The sequence below is a fragment of the Protopterus annectens genome, chromosome 4.part0 (genome assembly GCF_019279795.1).
Source record: "Protopterus annectens isolate FY-2018-M chromosome 4.part0, PAN1.0, whole genome shotgun sequence".
Classification (NCBI taxonomy): domain Eukaryota; kingdom Metazoa; phylum Chordata; order Ceratodontiformes; family Protopteridae; genus Protopterus; species Protopterus annectens.
In genome coordinates this window covers 512,372,341-512,391,241 of record NC_056733.1, presented here as the reverse complement: position 1 = coordinate 512,391,241, position 18,901 = coordinate 512,372,341, and the positions used below count along the sequence as shown (strand labels likewise).

Below are 18,901 nucleotides of genomic sequence, written 5' to 3'. Positions count from 1 at the left end.
GCAGCTTATCACACTGATTTTATACATGTCTGAATTACTCTGCTAGATCTGATTTTGTCATTTGAATATGCAAATGGCTCTCACTGGCATGTTGACATGCATTTAAATGCAATCATGATTTGCATATGCTGCACACTATTTTTCTGGTAGAGCAACTGTGCCACATATCTCTGAATCATCCCTTTCTGCACATTATAGCTCATTTGTGTAACAGTGTGTTTGTCACTGGAATTATAACTATGCCCCCAATTTAGACTCCTACCCAGCAAGTACACTACATGAAAATAAAGTTGGGTATGTGTTTGAGAGTTTTTTCATATTACTCTGAAAATCTGTTATAGTATTTCACATGATTACTGAAATATGAGCCTCGGTGGTGCAGCAGTAGCATTGTCGCCTCACAGCAAGAGGTTCTCCCGTTCGATTCTTGGCTGGAGCGCCTTCTGTGTGGAGTCTGCATGCCCTCCCCGCGGTCGAGTGGTGTTCGAAAGACATGTGTGAATGGGCGTGCCCTTGTTGAAGGTTGGGCATCGGGCTGGCACCTCGGCACCATAAAAATCGACTGCCAATCATTAGCAGACCAGAGTTACGCTGTGGTGACCCCTAACTGGGAAAAGCCGAAAGAAAAACAACAACTGAAATATGAGCTTATATACCACTAGTAGTCTTACACAGCCATTTGGGTTTACAGAAAACATGCGTTTTGCATTTTTTTTAGAATGACAAACTTAAAAGTATTTGAGTAATACCACTAGTGTGTTCTTATAAAATTAAAACCAAAACTTTTTTTTCAGAAATGGTAATATTTTCTGTCATTTCATATATCACAGCAAAATAGCATATTTTGCATGTTCTGACAAACGTGTGTATTTGAGATTCTGTTGTATTGCTTTCCCTAATTGCTATTAAAATCACACAACATTAAGTAAAAAGCCTAACCATCCACGTCTTGTTATGAAAATTCATTCAGGATATCAAAGTAGAAGAGAGATACTATTATTGGAATTTTGGGTAGATGTGTACCAAAATAGCTTTTGAAATTAACAAACTGCAGTATCTGCAAAACAGTGACCTGACAACAAAAGTGTGACATTCAATTCTCTTCAGAATAAAAATACAAAAATCAATCAAAAATGAATATGTAACATTGCTACTTCAGGTCTAAAAGGAGTATATATTCTGGCAAAATAATTATATTTTTATTCCTTTTAGACTTTAAGTCATAAACAAAGTCATAAAAAACTGGCCCTGGGATTCAGAAACATTATTTAGGTGGATGAGCAATGGTTAACAATCACAGCTGAAATTACGAAAAACAGGCAGAAGATAATTAGTAATGTAATACGTAGCAATTAGTATAATGAGAGGCAACTAGTTAAAGAATCCGATGGAGAAATCCATAAAGACCTCAAAAAGAGTAGCATAATGTGGTGTTCATGTTACCTGTGAATCCCAGCAACGTGCATGCAAGTATATCCTTCACTATGCAAGCTCACACTTCCATAGTTGAACGACTATGAGAACTGCTGAAAGACATAACAGCCTTCCGGCGAACTGTCTTAATTTATTCATATATACCCCTACTTCCTAACCAATAATAACAGTAAGAAAAAGGGAAGAGCATGCTGAAGAATAGACAGAATGAATGGTAAAGGAAAGGCTGGTATGGGATGGGGAAACAAAAGAATGTATGTGTCTATATTTTTAAGGGTAGAGGGATAGGAAGTAAGGGGAAGTTGTGGACAGGTGAAGAGATATTTGGGATGGTTGAGGGGACAGACAAACACAAAACACAAACAAAGAGCAACAGGGAAGGTGCTGACACAAAAGGAGAGATGGAATGGGGAGATACAGACACGGGAGAAATGAACTCAAATTGAGGGAGAAGTGAAATGCAAAGAAAGAGAATATTAAGATGGGAGCTACTGTGGAGTGATGGTTGCCTTTCACGCTGTCCAGAACAACACCCCAGCCAGAGTTTAGTACCTTTTGTGACTGTCCACCTCACTGAATTCACCCTGTGATGGCACACTGGGCAAGGCCAAGCAGTGATGCAATGCTGCCACTCACACAATGGTATTTGTATATGTGACCAATGGAGATGTCAAGTTGCTGGTCTACTACCTCCTACAACTCCATATTGTGAAATGCTGGCAACATCCTAAGTAAGTACCCTGCCCCTGTGGGAGTGGTTACTGACTTGAAACTGTAGTTTTATTGGCCATTCTGGGTCAATTCCAAAACTCCTTCATCTTCCTCTCTTAAAACCCTCTTTTGCGCAGTTTTGCGCGTTTTTGAGCATAGCGCAACAACGGGCAGCGCCGCCTAATTGGGTTTAAGCTATTCCTGGCTCCATAAAGTCTGCTCTTCACTTTTTCCCTTAGAACTGCTCTCTCTCTCAATTTAAACACCATATTCTCATTCTAAGGCCCTTCACTGGTCCAATTAAGTAATCCTACAAGTTAGCACTATTAAACCATAAGCACTACTTACTCTTATACTCTCTACGATTACCCTTGTCCTCTATTGGCCCGTCTTAAATTCAGTTTCCCTATTACTCTAGCATGTCCAAAGGTCAGTCAATGGTTTCCGCTCCAGTCCAGCTGGTGAATCTGGGAATTTTGAGGCAATGTTACAACTGTCTCATGTACACGGACAACCCTCTCCTCCTCCAAACAGGTTCAAATATATGTGAGAGATGCAACTATTTAGCCAAACTAGAGGCTGAGCTCTCTCATCTCAAAACTAGTGTAACCAGTCAGGAGGAGAAGGTAACCTCACACAACACAATTCCAGTATCACATAGTCCCACCACATCAGCGAACCAAACACATAAATACACAAAAACATACTCGGAGGCTCTAAATAAAAATCTACCTAAGCAACAGAGACCTCCAAAGCAGACATCCAAGCAAACGCTACCTCAAAACAAAACACACACAACACATAACCCACAAAGTCAGTGTGCCAAGCAGCCACAGCCCTTAAGGCTGAATAACACACCTGATACTCTTGTTATAGGTGACTCTATTGTCAGACACACTGACGTCCCACTCACCAGGCTGAATAAAGAGAAGGTCACAGTGAGCTGCCTGTCGGGCACTAGGATCCGCCACATAACGCAAGCACTCAGGTCACTCCAAAGCAAATACAAATATGACTCAGTCATTGTACATGCTGGTGTGAATGACCTGAGACGTACCTCCCTGGACTACATGAAAAGAGACATAGAGGAGCTCTCTGATCATGTAGCCCAGGCTGGTATGACCCTGACCTTGAGCAGCATCTTACCCTCAACCTAGAATGATGCCACAGTACAAAGACAAAATGATCGATTTTAACAATTGGCTAAAATTTTGGTGTCATTCAAAGGGGATCCAGTGCCTGTCAGCCTGGGATGACATGCTCGACAAGCCACGTTGCTTCGCTAGGGAAGGCTTGCACCTGTCACCACTGGGCTTTCGGATATTGGCAAAGGCTCTTGCCACCCCCATAGTGCCTTTTTTAGGCAAGGCTCAAAAGTCAAACCCACCCCCATAGACAGCACAAGGAACAAGAAACTAAGGGTAATGCTGCTAAATGCCAGAAGTCTTAACCTCAAGATGCATGCACTCGAAGCTCTCCTCAGTATGGAGAACATCGATATCTGTGCAGTGATAGAAACCTGGTTCAAGGCTCCAGAGAGCACCCCAGCACTACCAGGCTATACCTCATATCATGCTTTTCGGCCCCAAATCCCGGACCGAACCACAAAAGGAGGGCGAGTTTCCATATTTATCAAGGATATCCACACCTCCAGGTTAGTGACATTGCACGAAGGATCGGAGACCATCCATGTGCAACTAACAGTGGGCAAGACTGCTTTTCAGTTTATAGCATCCTACAGACCACCCTCTCAAAGTCAGGAATCCCATTCGGCTTTCCTGAAAACATTGGAGAACATGAAGATCTCTCCGAACACCATTATATTGGGCGACTTCAACTACCCAAACATTGACTGGAAGCACTACTCAAGCCCCAGCACCTTAGCCCAAAGATTCCTGGAAATTATAAACTCAAATGCTATGGAACAACTAGTCACCACTCCCACAAGAGGGGACAACATACTAGACCTGATCATTACCAACATGGGGACTCTATGCTCCACACCAGAAGTATATCCCTCATTGGTAAGATCAGACCATAAATTAATTTCACTGGATGTCCACATCCCGACCCCACCCCCAGCCCAGAAAACCACAGTGAAAAACTTCTTAAAAGCGAACTTCTCACTTCTCAAAACCGAAGTGGAATCCTTCAAGGCCCCAGAGCCAGTGGAAACTACAGCCCAAACTGCAGAATCCTATATAAATGCATTCTACGGACATCTCCAGGAATGCATGGATCATCCAAAGGTAGGCGTCCAGTCTGGTGGACCCCTGCCATAAATAAACTGTACAACAGAAGGAGGAAGCTACTACATGATAGAGCAAAATCCCTAATAGGGAAGGCATCTCTGATCAGTACTAGCAAAAAATTACAATCCCTCATAAAATCCTCCAAGGCCAGCTTCGAGAGAAAAATTGCACAGGACACCAAAGACAATCATAAGGCTTTTTTCAGTTATGTTAGAAACCTGGGATGCAACTCCCAGACTTGTTCTGAGTTGATTCTAAACAACAAAAATACACTGAACCCACAGACATCGCCAATATCCTGGCAGACAGGTTCAGTGCAAACTTCTCCACCCCCTCCCCCCCAAAAGAGCAAATATCTATCCCGGCAGAGGGCTGCCTCCCAAACACCTCAGATGCTCAGGTGAAGGCTGCCCCCTCCAAAGCAAAAACACTGCTTCCATGGGAGCAGATGGCGTCCCAGGTTGCGTCCTACATGAACTACAAGAGGAACTAATCCCTCAAATAAAACAGCTATACAATCTCAGCCTCACTACAGGATATGTGCCCACAGAATGGCGTACAGCAACAGTGGTCCCACTCCACAAAGGTGGAGCATCTACGGACCCTGGAAACTATCGCCCCATAAGCCTGACTAGCTTAGTCTGCAAGGCTATGGAGAGGATCATCATGGAGCTCATAAACAAAGTCATTGGGGACCTACAGACACTAGATCCTACCCAGTTCGGCTTTGTGAAGGGCAGATCCTGCCTTTTGAACCTGGTTGACTTCTTTGAAACAGTCACCAAAGCCATAGATGAAGGGAAGGTAGTCCACACAGCCTATCTGGACCTTGCAAAGGCATTTGACACAATACCCCACTCGGGCATCATAGATAAGCTATCCAGCTTAAATATAAACCCCTATGTCACAAGATGGGTCGCAAACTGGCTCAAAGACAGAACCCACAGAGTGAGAGTTGCTGGAGCCATGTCAGACTCAAAACCGGTCACAAGTGGTGTCCCACAGGGTTCTGTCCTGGGACCACTCTTGTTCGGTATATACTTTTCGAGGTACAGGCAAGCGTGGGAGGACTATGGCTCACCAAGTTCGCAGACGACTGCAAACTGGGCCATAATCAACTCTCCAGCTGACACAAACATCCTTCAAAAAGGTCTCACAGAGGCAGATAACTGGTGCCAGCGCCATGGTTTAAAGCTAAATGCCAAAAATGTATAGTCATACCCTTTGGCAAAAACAATGTGCCCACAAATTACCACATAGGCGGAAACCCATTAAGTACAGAGAAAGTTATTAGGGACCTGGGGACCCAAGTTGATAGCAATCTCTTCTTTGAAAACCACATTGCCAAAGTGGTTAGAAAGACCTTCTACATAGCCCACCTCATCACGAAGGGTTTCACATCTAGATCAAGAGAGGTAATCGTGCCTTTATTCATCCCTCATCAGGCCCATCATAGAATACAATGCCCCTTTTGGGATGTACCTTACCCGACACCTGCAGCAATTAGAAAGACCCCAAAAGTATCTCACCAAGAGGATCAAGGGTCTCAAACAGATGCCATATACTGCTCGGTTAAAAACTCCAGCTCTACTCAGTTGCATACCGCCTACTTGAGGCGATCTATGCCTGACATACAAAGCTATGTCAAATCCAGAATTAATGGACATGCTCCACCTCAGTAAATCTAAATCCCTTAGAGCCACACGCCGAGGGACTTGAACCTCAGCACAGAAATAAATAGAACTTGCTGGAGGGACAGGTTCATAACCCAGAGGCTCCCTTCGCTCTGGAATAGAATTCCAGTTCATGTGAGGCAGAGCACCTCACTGAATCTCTTCAAGAAGAATCTCGATAAGTGGATGGGGGATCGTAGGTTTGTCCCAGGGATTACTCCCATGTCACTATTAGACAGAGGCACAGTAAACTAAACCTTAAAAAAGGGCACAGTATACTCAAATCAAGGGGTGGCGTAAGCCATACAGAATCGGGCTAGGCTTATAATTGCCCCAGGGCAGATAGCCTAGTATGAACCTATGAACCTAAGTATGGCAACACCCTCCCACAGTGACAGACCACCAAAGGCCACACTAGAACCCTCCAAGTTATCCTCTACAGGATGACCATCATTTTGTGGAGAGGCAGACATGCAGACAGCTGGAGACCCAGCAGAAAATGGCAGGGTAGGTTGATGGCAAGGTAACCATTGTTGCACCACATCCACAAATGTGGCTGACACTGTAGATAGTAGTAACATAAATGGACAGAAACAAAACAACAAACATGAAATAAATATTTATTTATTTTACATTTGTTAACCGGGATGATCCAACTGGCACAGTGCCCATTTTCAGCGGAGGCCTGGCGAAAAAAGCTACAGTCTAAGCTTACATACAAATTATCACAATAAGTAATAGAAATTATAAACACAAATGACAAAAAATGAGTGGTAACACATTTACAGGATAAAAATGTAAACACAAATATATGCATAGTATCAAACAGAACAAGACTTTAAACACTTGAATATAGACAAATATATGACTGAATTTATATATGTGGAGGAACATAACATTAGTTAGGAAATTAAGCAGGTAGCATCACTTAGGCAAAGTAGTGCATAGTTAGTAATACTTCTGTGGTGAGAGTTGCAGCTAGGAATGTAACTACTTACAGAGTAGTAGTGTTGTTCGAAGGGATATGTTAACAGAGTTAGTATGTACAGCCAAACTGCATATGTAATGCTAAGTTAATAATTAACCTGGAGTGTTAAATGTGCAAAGCCAGGATTCAAATAAGTGCCTTTTGAGAGATATTTTGAAATGATTAAGATTGCTTATGTATCGAATACTATGTGGAAGGGTATTCCAATTTTTAGCAACATAGTTAGAATAAAGAGTCTGCTGTATTGGATACTTTGGTTACTTGTCAGTCTTTGTTAAATGATCAAAGAGTACAAATGTTAGAGAAGGTACGTTATCAGGATTATGCATTATTTTGTGAGCCATTGCTAACTGGTTATAGTTCATAATATCAGGTAGTTCCAACCAAGAAAGATTTTTAGGCATTGACAGTGATGGGTTGAATGTGTAGAACCTGTTGCAAATTCGGCAGTCTTATTATAACATGATTCTAATTTACTTAGTTCTGACTTTTTGCGGTTGGTAAGTATGGGGGATGCATATAAGAGTGAGGAGAGAAGGTGTGTTCTAGCTATGGCTATTCTTGCAGCATCTGTTAAGATTTTTTTGTTTCTATACATTGTTCCCATTTTCTTGTCAACCTTTTTGATTGTGTTAGAAATGTGTATGTCAAATTGTAGTCTGTTGTCGATTATGGCACTTAATAGCTTTGTTTGGGAATCTGGGAAAATCCTAGTATTATTACTGGCAGTGACATAAAAGTTAGCCGGGAGGTTAGTAGGTTTAGATGGATGAAAGATCATAAGTTTAGTTTTAATAGGGTTGAGAATGAATTGTGAGTTTGCTAGCCACATTTCAATATGAGAGAAGGCTTTTTGTGTGACTGTAAGAAGTTGAGTTATTGTGGATGCTGCACATATGAGTGTTGAATCATCTGCATATTTTATGATAAATGCTTGAGATGAGGCAGTATTAAGATCATTTATGAATATGCTGAAGAGGAGGGGCCCTAGGATTGAACCCTGAGGGACTCAAGTGTAACAGGAAGGAATGGGGATAGATCTTGCTTCCATTTCACAGCTTGCTGGTGTTTAGATAGATAACTCTGAAACCAGTTAACAGCATCAGGGGTTGATATTAATATTTTTCGCAGTGGACGGTAACTTAGGATGGGAAAATGTATTGATTGCTTTAGACATGTTCAAAAGACTGAAGACACTATTTTGCCATTGTCTCTGAATTTATTTATAGTATTAGTGAAACTTAGAAGAGCTGTAGTAGTGCTATGATGTGGTCGAATTCCATGCTGTGACGATGAGAGGAGATCATTGTTTAGAAGGTGTTCAAGAAGTTGAAAGTGGATACATCTTTCCAGAATTTTAGAAGGTGGTGAAAGTATAGCAATGGGACGGTAGTTTGTTAGTTCTGTTGAATTACCTCCTTTGTGTAATGGTGTTATATATGCAATTTTCCAAATAGCTGGGACATACTGTTCTGTTATAGAGTGGTTTATAAGTATTGATACAGGGAAGGCACGAACATCTGCTGTTAATTTTAGATATTTTGCTGGCAAGTTATCTGCTGCCAGTGAAGTGGGTTTCAACTTCTTTAACAGTTTTGCAATAGTTTGTTTTGGGACTGTCTGAAATGAGAATGCATCTACAATATTGCTTGGATTGTTGGAAGTTGGCATTGTGGGAGACTTGCTATTCTTAGTCAGTGCTAAAACACTTTCAGTGAAGAATATGTTAAATTGCGCAGCAACATTGTTTATGTTATATGTTAAGTTTGGGGGGGTTGTGGTTTGGCTAGGATGAAGAATGTTATTGATTGTGTTCCAGAATTTGTCTGGCTTCATTCTGCATTTCCATTGTAAATTAGAATAGTAGTGTTGTTTGTATAGTTTAATTTGGTGTTTGGCACCGTTTCTGAGTTGCTGGTAAATTAAACGGTTTTGGAGGGATTTATTTTTATAATGGAAGGATAGTGCGAGAGAGAGACACACATGCAACAGGGAAAAACATTAGCAGGTCTGTGAGAGACTGTCAGGCATGAAAGTACCCACAGCATTAAAACATTGTTAGGGATATAATGGCAATGTGGAGGATAACTTTGACCTGGCAGATTACAGGGTAAGGAGGAATGGCAGGCGATGGATCACAAGGGGCTAGCATACCTCTCAACTGTCTAAATTTTTGCAGAATGTCCAGACTTCTGCCTCATATTTTTTTATCTGTTTCTCATAAACTTTGTGGTTTTCTGGCAAACTGGTGAAGACTGAAGTCACTAAATAATGACAGACATTTAAGTTTCAGACTTCAAACCCTTAAGAAAATGTATGGTAATGCAAAACCTGTTATTCTACAACTTCCTAAGTTATTAAGAGTGATATTTAAAAGTTGTCCCTATTTTTGGCCCTTTGCCTCCTATTACTGTTGGCTTTGCCCAGATTTCTTGCATTAAGAAGTTGAGTGGTATGACTGGAAGACATGGATTTTGACCAATTCCCCGTAGGAGGTGCACTGTGTGTGGGTCTGCAAGAACACAGCCACAGCACCTGTGCTAGAACTATGCCCTGGCACCCTGGACAGATGTGAGCCATGCATGATTGATGTTTCAGTTCACCATTTCCACCCCCAACCATGTGAACTACCTTTGCCAGGAATTGCACTTCCAATTCCATGACACTGGCTGGAAGTCAGGCTGCTACCTGAATGCGAATGATATCTGCTGGATGAGCTCTCATCACAACTACGTTCATGGCCATGACCACGCTGGTTTACCATGTGTAAGTGTGGACACCTCAACCACTGATGGAGCAGAAGAAGTAATACCAGTATGGGAGCGAGATCTGGCAAAGCACAGCCATAGAGGCTAACATCTGATGATGTACTAGTTGTTTGGCCTCGTAGACACTGACCCTCCCCATTAGATTTTCCATAACAAACACTGCACAGTTCAGTGCGTCATTCATCAATTTCACGGAGTATATTGGAAGTACAATGCAGGTGGTGCAGTGGGGGACAGAAGAAGCCATAGATGGTGGTGCAGAATGTGTTATGACCAAGTAACAAGAAAGAGAATGGAAGACATGGTCTTCTGTCCAAATGCCTCAGGGTATCATGGACCATGCCAGAAGGACACTGCAACACCAATAAAACTAGCCAGCTAAACATGGACAGTAATCAGCGTTGACAGTCCAGTAGTAATCTATATTCTAGTCAGCAGTGCAAGACAGAGTAGCCAAAAGTCTTCCTGCCCCATATATGCCATGTATAGGTGGCACTATTATGGTGCTTGTACAGGTCAATGGAAGCAGTATGTCAGGCAATCTGATAAGTGTGTCATGTAGGAATGGCAGGACTACTGGCACATGGCATGCTAGAAGGACAAGCTGTGGCAGGTGCATAATCCCTATTCTGACATTGCTGACACCTCATACAGGTTGTGTGAATAAGACAGCATAGTGGCCTGCTTGTACAGGGCAGATGTGTAGTCCTGCTGGCAGTGGATGTTAGTACTACAAACAATACAGTATTACATTTATCAGGTGCTAGGATATTTATATGCTGGTATAATAATACAGGTATAAACTTAACCCTGCATCTGAAAAGATGGTAAATATTCGTGTTGGCCAGTGCAGCGGTTGCGTTGTTGCCTTACAACAAGAGGGTCTCTGGTTCGATTCTCAGTTGGGGTGCCTTCTGTACAGAGTCTGCATGTCCTCCCTGCATTTGTGTGGGTTTACTCTGGGTGCTCCGGTTTCCTCCAACATTTCAAAGACATGCATCTGGAGAGTTTCTCTCCGGGACTTTCCCAGTAAACAAATGTTAAATAAAGTAAAAAAGGAACCCATTTTCCTCAATCTGCTCAAGAGCTGAAAAACATGAAAAGAAAATATACATGTGCATGAAGCATGTATCCTGCAACTGGCTTGCAGCACATCAGGTGCTAAAATATTTTAGACTCTTTTGAGCACTACCTGTGAGGAATATGATAGCACATTCACATTAATGCATGCTGTAGGTATCATGTCACACACACCAGACACCAATGGTGTCTCCATACAGTGGCATATAAATGCTTTGCATGGCAGAGTGGTGTCTGGGTGTGAATGAGTTGATGATATGACTGTATTCTGACTGCAGCATGAACATCTAATTCCTATATTGCTCTTTAAAGCTTTTAGGGGGTGCAACAAATGTTTTAATATATCCACATACCTGCTGGGGTCAGTGACTTGTCTTCACGGTCTGTTATGTGGGTATACAGTCAGGTACAATAACTGAAGTCCAGCCTTGGGCAGTGCACATTGTGGAAAAACTGCAATCCAAACACAACTACCCATAATTGGCGAATTAGCATAACTGCTATGCTATCAGGCTCAAAACAGCACTATGTATGGCTACAGCCATTACAGTGCTCACTGCACTCCAGAATTTGCTGCCTTCAAGTAAAGAAGTGAAGAAAAGTACAAAAACTCATTTAGAACATGCACAGCTATAGCAGCCAAGATATCAGTGTTCAAGGGATACTGTCTGCATATGTTTGTAAACCATTTTGATCAAACAGCTGCTATCTACTGGTGTTTTTGGAGATGTATATGGGGGGGGGGGGTCTACAATTAACTACTCAGTGTGAGTTGGGGACAAAGGAGAGGTTGTTGGTAGGCTATGAAGGGCACTGCCACAGTGCGTTTCTTATGACAGTATAACAGAGGTAGGACATACAGGCCTTCTATGGAAGCTGGGGACTGAGGGTTTGATACTACTTCTGAAGTTCTCCCTGCTGCTGGGTAGGCTGGGAGGACTAGCTTTTCAGAATATGTAGCTCAGTTGTGGTTGTCAGGGAGGGTGACTATTAGCATGTGACAATCTGTCATTGTGTGTGAGTAGCCAAGCTTTTTATCATGTCTTTAGTCTGTTGTGATGGTGTAATGGGGGATTACATTTGGAAATTATTCTTCACATTGAATAATTTAAGGTTCATCCCCAAAACACCAATGTGATTCTTTGCTGTTACTCACTAAGGAATGGAATCTCTTTCAAATGTGTATCGCTCTTTATGTTAGGTGGTGGTAAAAACCCTTTGGTAGTCATATAGAGTGAGATGTAAAATATCTGCAACATGTTGTTCTGGCCCAGGGTGGGTACACTGACATTTACATGTACCATTCTACCTGGGCACCATCATAGGGCTGTTACTAACATACTCAGAGATAGTGTGTAGTGGTCCTCAACCTCATGTAATGGTGCACATCTACAAAGACCAGGAAGTACACACCAGTGGACAATAGCCATGCTGCTCTCATAACTGCCAAGTGAATGAGAGCATGTGACATGGGGAGGGTGGTGACATCAAATGGCATACGAATGCATAGATAACACATGTAGCAATAGAAAACTAATGGGAACAGACACAACAGAGGGAAACACAGATATAGCCAACCACATGTGCAGTGGAGGCCATGTGTGTGATGCTGTCAGGTCAAGAAACACAGACCCCTTGTAAGGATAAATATATCAAGTCAAACTGCAACAACAGGTTTCACCAGTACAGGCTGTGTTAGAGGCACACCTACAACTGCCTATCGAATGCTACCTCATGGCAGGTTGTGCCTCTGTGTGGGTCAGGTGTTTTGCAGTCTGTGGAACCCATGGACTTGTCAGTGGGTTACTGTACTACAGGTGAGTGGATATCACAGGCCAGCAACTTAATAAGGACCTATCCTTTAATAAACACAGCAGGACTGTGCCAAAGGAGAGGAATACAATGGAGACATTGTTTTACAGGCAATGAATCTTGATGCAGGCTCTCTGCGAACAGTGCTGGTAAATCCTTCTAATTAATGGGCAAGAGTGGCCAGACCTTCTGCAAACATGTCTATGTTGCTATTTTAACTCAAATATCTAAAAAAAAAAAGAGAGAGAGAGAAGACAGTTTCAGAAACAGACTGCAAATCTTTATTTCTTCATGTTCTTGTTATCACTCGTTAAGAAAGGCATATACGTTTTAGCCAAACATTTATTTTTCTTAAGATATTTACAGATATAGCCAAACCCATATGTATGTGATATCCAATCAACATGCTTTAAGAATTCACAGTTTCTCAACATTTCATTCCTCCACTTTTGTTTTTTCTGCCCAAACATTGCCCACGAAAGAGGTGTGATCTTCCTTGGACAGCTTATCCATCTTGCTGGAATCTGGCTATCTATAACAGCCTGTTTATGAATTTAATCCTTAAGAAAATTTTGGGGAAAATTCTATATAAAAGTAGTAGCTTCCACTACATTTCATACGGTGGTATAATCAGTGTTGGTTACTTACAGCATGCAGGCAGAGGTTATGCGGAAGTAGCACAAATGAGAGATACAACAACAAAGACACAGCATGCCACTGCTGAGGTAAAATGGGAGGTGGATGCACTGTATGTAGGAAATACACATTGTGTTTTGTGGTAATTTTTTGGGGTCTGAGTTAAATTTTTAGTTGATGGGTTGTAGGAGTATAACTAGGGAGAGAGTTTTAGGACTGGGAATTAGGATTAGGAAAGGGGTTTTAGCATTTGTGAAGCGGTTTTATGGCTAGTATTAAAGACTTAATTTTAATGGTTAGGGACCATACCTCTCAACTGTCCAGATTTTCGTGGAATGTCCAGATTTTTACCTCATATATTTGGTCTGCTCTTCATAAAATTTGTTTTTTTTTTTTGGCAAATCATGGAGGATCGAGGTCACCAAGTAATGATGGCTATTTGCGTTTCAGGCTTCACATCTATCAGAAAATATATAATAATGCAAAACCTGTTATTTTAGCAATTTTTTAAGTTTATAGAAGCAATATTTAGAATCTGTCCCTATTTTGGGCCTTTGTTCCCCCATTATTTTTGGCTTTGTCCAGACTTCTTACGCAAAGAGGTTGAGAGATCTTAGGGATAGTGTTTTAGGATCAAGGTTAGAAAAGTACAGTTGTATACCTACCATAAATGTAGATGTTCGAGTGTATTCACTGTTGTAGTCATTACAATTGGGTTATCCTGCTGGCATGCTACTCGCAGTCGGCCTGAATTCCAAAGTCTAGGTCCGGCGTCGGTTGCTGTCGCCTCTTCCCTGACGTCAGTGCGCCAGGGGTATAAAAGATGCAGCCGATGCCATTTTCTTCAGTTTTTCTTGTCCCAGATGTCAGGTGCCCCCAAAAGGGTAGGCTAAAAATATGACAATAAAGCATGCATGCACCAAAGTAAATTATTCCTTCATCTACAAGTAAATACACCACCAAGGTTGTATAGAATAGAGAAGTACAGACAAATTCCAGCAAATATAAGGGGGATGGTGGGTGGGTAACCTGGACTGCAACAGTGAATACAATCGAACATCTACATTTATGGTAGGTACACAAGTGTACTATGTTCATCGTGTTTCACTGTTGCAGTCATTACAATTGGGTTGAATCCCAAAGCTAAGGTTGGGAGGCTGGAGCTAAACAGGATTAGGAGTGGCTATGAGGCCCTGCAGAACTGCAGTGGCAAAGCCTGCCCTGGATTTAGAGTAGAGTGGTAAGTGATAGTGCTTTGTAAAAGTGTGCACTGAACTCCAGATTTCAGCCTCTAAAATATCTTTGGTTGGTACTCCTCTGAAGAAGGCTGCTGAAGTGGCTGCTGCTCTGGTTGAATGTGGTCTAATGTCCTTAGGCACTGATTTGCCATGTTGTGAATAACAGAAACGAAAGTGGCCTATCCACTTCAAATAGTCTGCTTTGAGATAGCCTTTCCTTGTGATCCTGCAGCATATGTCACTAGTAATTGCGCAGTCTTTCTGAAAGCTTTGGTTCTGTCCAAGTAGAAGCGCAGCTGTCTGTGTATGTCCAAAGAATGCATAAGTCCACCCTTATTCTATGGGTTTAGATAAAAGGTAGGCAAGTGAATAGTTTGGTTAAGGGCCACACTGGACACTACTTTAGGCATAAATGTCGGGTTTCTCCTCAGAGAAACCCTATCTGGATGGAAAATGATAAAAGGTTCCACCGCCATGAGTGCCTGTAGCTCTGAGACTCGTCTTGCAGAGGTTATTGCTAGGAGCAGAGCTGTTTTCCAAGATAAAAATTTTAATGTCAGCTGTAGCAGCTGGCTCAAAAGGAGGCAGGGTGAGTTTTTCAAGACATAATTGAGGTCCCATGCAGGTATTGGTGATCTCCTTGGAGGCCTTAAATTTCTGGCTCCTCTGAGGTACTGCCTTAGTAAAGGATGAGAAAAAATAGGTGGCTCTGTATTGTAATGAGCTGAAATGGCAGAGGCATGAATCTTAATAGATGAAAAGGATAGGCCTTTGTCCAACATCTCAGTTAAGTATTGCAAAATCTGAGGAATATTTGGTACAATCGTGTCAATTCCTTGCGCCTGGTTCCAAGCACAGAATCTCTTCCATTTTTCAGCATAAGATTTTCTAGTACTAGGCCTCCTGGCCTCCAAAATAACATCCATCACCACTTTAGAAAGAGGGGTGTTTTGAATGACGACATTATCCGCCATACTGCCAGATTTAAAGTCTTGAGTTGGCTGTGCAGGATCTGATTGTTTTGTTGGGACAGTAAGTGAGGAATATGAGGTAATGTCCAGGCAGGGCACTGAGACAGGTTCCTTAGGATTGGGTACCAGTGCTGGCAGGGCCAGTCTGGGGCAATCAGTAGCATGTCTGGCTTCTCTTGTCTAACCTTTAGGAGTACCTTGGGGAGGAGAGGCAGTGGAGGAAAGGCATATACTGTTAAGTTTTTCCAGCTGAAAGATAGAGCATCCAATTTCCATGCTTGCTTGTGATAAGTCCTTGTGCAGAAAGTCTGTAGTTGGCAGTTGTGAGGGGAGGCAAATAGATCTATGTCCGGGCATCCCCATTTCCTGGTTATCATGCTGAAGACTTGCAGATCCAACTTCCACTCGTGGGGATACATGAGGTTTCTGCTTAGTTCGTCTGCCAGAGTATTTATCTTTCCTGGCAGGAATTGTGCCTGCAGATGTACTTGGTAAGTCAATGATGTGCCCCACAAAGTCATGGCTAGTCTGCAAAGGGGATAGGAATGAGTTTCTCCCTGATTGTTTATATACCACATGACTGTAGTATTGTCCGTCTTTATCAGTAGTTGTCCCGGATGAAGTTGATCCTTGAAGGTTGTCAGGGCATTCTGAACAGCCAGCATCTCTTTTTCATTGATATGTAGATGCATTTGGCTTGCAGACCAAGTGCCCTGAATACATTTTCCTGCCATGTGGGCCCCCACGCATAATCTGATGCATCTGTTGTTAATGTCTGCCTGGCTGAGGGTAAAGTGAATGGCTGCCCCTTGTTGTGGTGACAGGCCTTTGCCCACCATCGAAACTCCTGTTGCAGGCAGGGAATAAGGGTAATTATTGTTTCCAGGCTGTGGCAATGTTGAGTCCAAACACTTTTTAGATACCATTGAAGTTTCCTCATATGCAGTCTTGCAAATGGAATTAGCAGAATGCAGGATGCCATGAAGCCCAAAGCCTGTAGAATTTTTCTTGCAGATAACTGGGCCTTTGTTGCCAACAGTTTGAAATAAGTAGTCAGTTGCCTTTGTTTGTTTGGCGTGAGATAGGCCATCTGGGCAGTTGTATTTAAGCTTGCACCCAGGAATATTATCTCTTGAGAGGGTACTAGTTTTGATTTCTTTTCGATTACTGTGTACCCTAGGCATGTTAGTAATCTTTTTACAAAAGCCAGATGCTGTAGTAGAATGTCCTTGTTCTCTGCTTGAATGAGGCAGTCGTCCAAGTAAGGATATATTTGTATTCCTCTTTGTCTGCAGAATGCAATTACTGGAGCCAGGCATTTTGTGAAGACCCTGGGCGCAGTAGATAAGCCAAAGGGCAGTGCAGAGAATTGGTAGTGCATTGAGCCAGCTATGAATATGAGGTATCTTCTGCATGATTGTTTGATTGGGACATGCAGGTATGCCTCTTTTAGGTCTAAGGTCACAAGCCAAGCCTTCTTGCCCAGCATGGGCAGAAGCTGCTGCAACATCAACATTTTGAATTTTGGAATATCCAGACGTGTTTAGAATTGATACGTCCAGTATTGGTCTCCAGGCTTTGTCCTTTCTGGGCACCACGAACAGTCTCGAGTAAAATCCTTGTCCCTGCTCTTGCTCTGGTACTTGCTGAATGGCCCTCATGTCCATGAGGGATGAAACTTGCTTTTGTGCCTCTGCCCATTGATTTTTTGGCAAGTCTGGCAAACAGTGTGCCCTTGTCAGGATATGAAAGTGAAACTTGTAGCCTTGTGACACTATGTTCAAGACTCATTTGTCCTGGGTTATTATGTGCCAGTTTTGATGAAAAAGTGCTAGTTTTCCCCATAATGGTGCTGCCATTAGATAAGTGCTTGGCGCAGGCAGGGGGAAGTCATTGGGATTGTTTCCTGTATAGCTGTGATTTGCCTTCTCCGCTTTTGGAGGAAGAAGCACCCCATTGTTTAGACCTGTATGTGCCTTGGGGCTGGAATCTGCCTCTAGGGCGTCTGTATCTGCCCCTTTGTGGCCTGTCTGACACTAGAAAGGACCAATTCTTTGTAGGCCAGTGTCTGCTAAATCTTGGAGGCTGTACCTGTAAGAAATCCTTGACTGTTTGCATAGATTTTGCTTTGTCCTCCATTTTCTTCAACACATCCTCTGCTTTAACACCAAACAAAGTATCATGCTGTAATGGAGCATCTAATAATTTTGCTTTAACATGATCAGGCAAATTCTGTTCCTTTAACCAAGCATGCCTCCTGATGACAGAACCCGTAACAGCGGCCCTGCAGGAGGCCTCCAAAGAATCAAAACCACATTGCAAAGTATGTTTTCCAACTTGTTCAGCTGCATGCAATAAATCCTGCATTTCTTTGTTTTCTGCACATTCAGAATTCATCAACATTTTCTGTTTTAGCAGTGATATAATATATTGCTGATACTTAAGCATATGAAACTGACAATTTAAAGCCCTTATAGCCAAGGTTTCAGAAGTGTATATCTTTTTTCCCCCTCTGTCCAGTGCTCTAGAATCCCTGTCAGAGAGGGTAGGGTTTTTTGCAGTGGAAGCCTTGACCCCTTTGGGACCCTGAGAGAGAGTTTCTGGGTCAGCAGCAGGGTTTTCAAAAAGAAATTTATGTGAATCAGGAACCCTGTAGTATCTGTCTGGCTTAACAGGAGCTGGAGGCAGGGAGTCAGGAGTCAGACTGGACTCTGAAAAAATAAGAAGTTATGTACCTACCATAACACGTTCCATGTTAGTTGTCTTCTTCTCGCCTTCTTTCTTGCTGGATGGGTACGGAGCCGATCCTCAGCTCTGACTCGGCCTTCTACTAAAGCTCGAGAGCTATTTACTGGCTCGAAGCCTCCCCATATCCCACAATGCTTGGCGCTAGATACCCAGATCTCGTTTGGCAGAGCTAACACCATAGAAAAAATTTTAAGGACACCTGTCCAAACTACAAGGTTTACCTACAGTACTAAAACAGAGGAGGACGTAACCCAGATAAGACTCAGCCAGAGGAAGAAGGCCTCAAAAAGGGACTCTTCTCAGTCTTTCCAGGCTAGGGGGATGGAGGGTGGGATGCAAGAAAGAAGGCGAGAAGAAGACAACTAACATGGAACATTATGGTAGGTACATAACTTCTTAATGTTAAGTTGTCTATCTTGCCTTCATTCTTGCTGGATGGGACAGCATCCCTAGCATCTTAGTCCTGAGTGGCTCATCGGAACAGACTCTTGAGCACAGTGGAACCAAAATCAGCTCGACTCCTAGAGGCCATATCCAACTTATAATGTGAAATGAAAGTATGAGGAGTGGCCCATGTGGTTGCAGCACAA

The 18,901-nt window shown here is 42.5% G+C and overlaps 1 protein-coding gene across 2 annotated transcripts in view; it reads right to left on the bottom strand.

Annotated features, from left to right (window-relative positions):
* The window catches only part of HECTD4 (HECT domain E3 ubiquitin protein ligase 4), a 5,422,508-nt gene that overhangs the window by 87,435 nt on the left and 5,316,172 nt on the right, over nt 1-18,901 (bottom strand). The gene's annotated exons all lie outside the window — the stretch shown is intronic.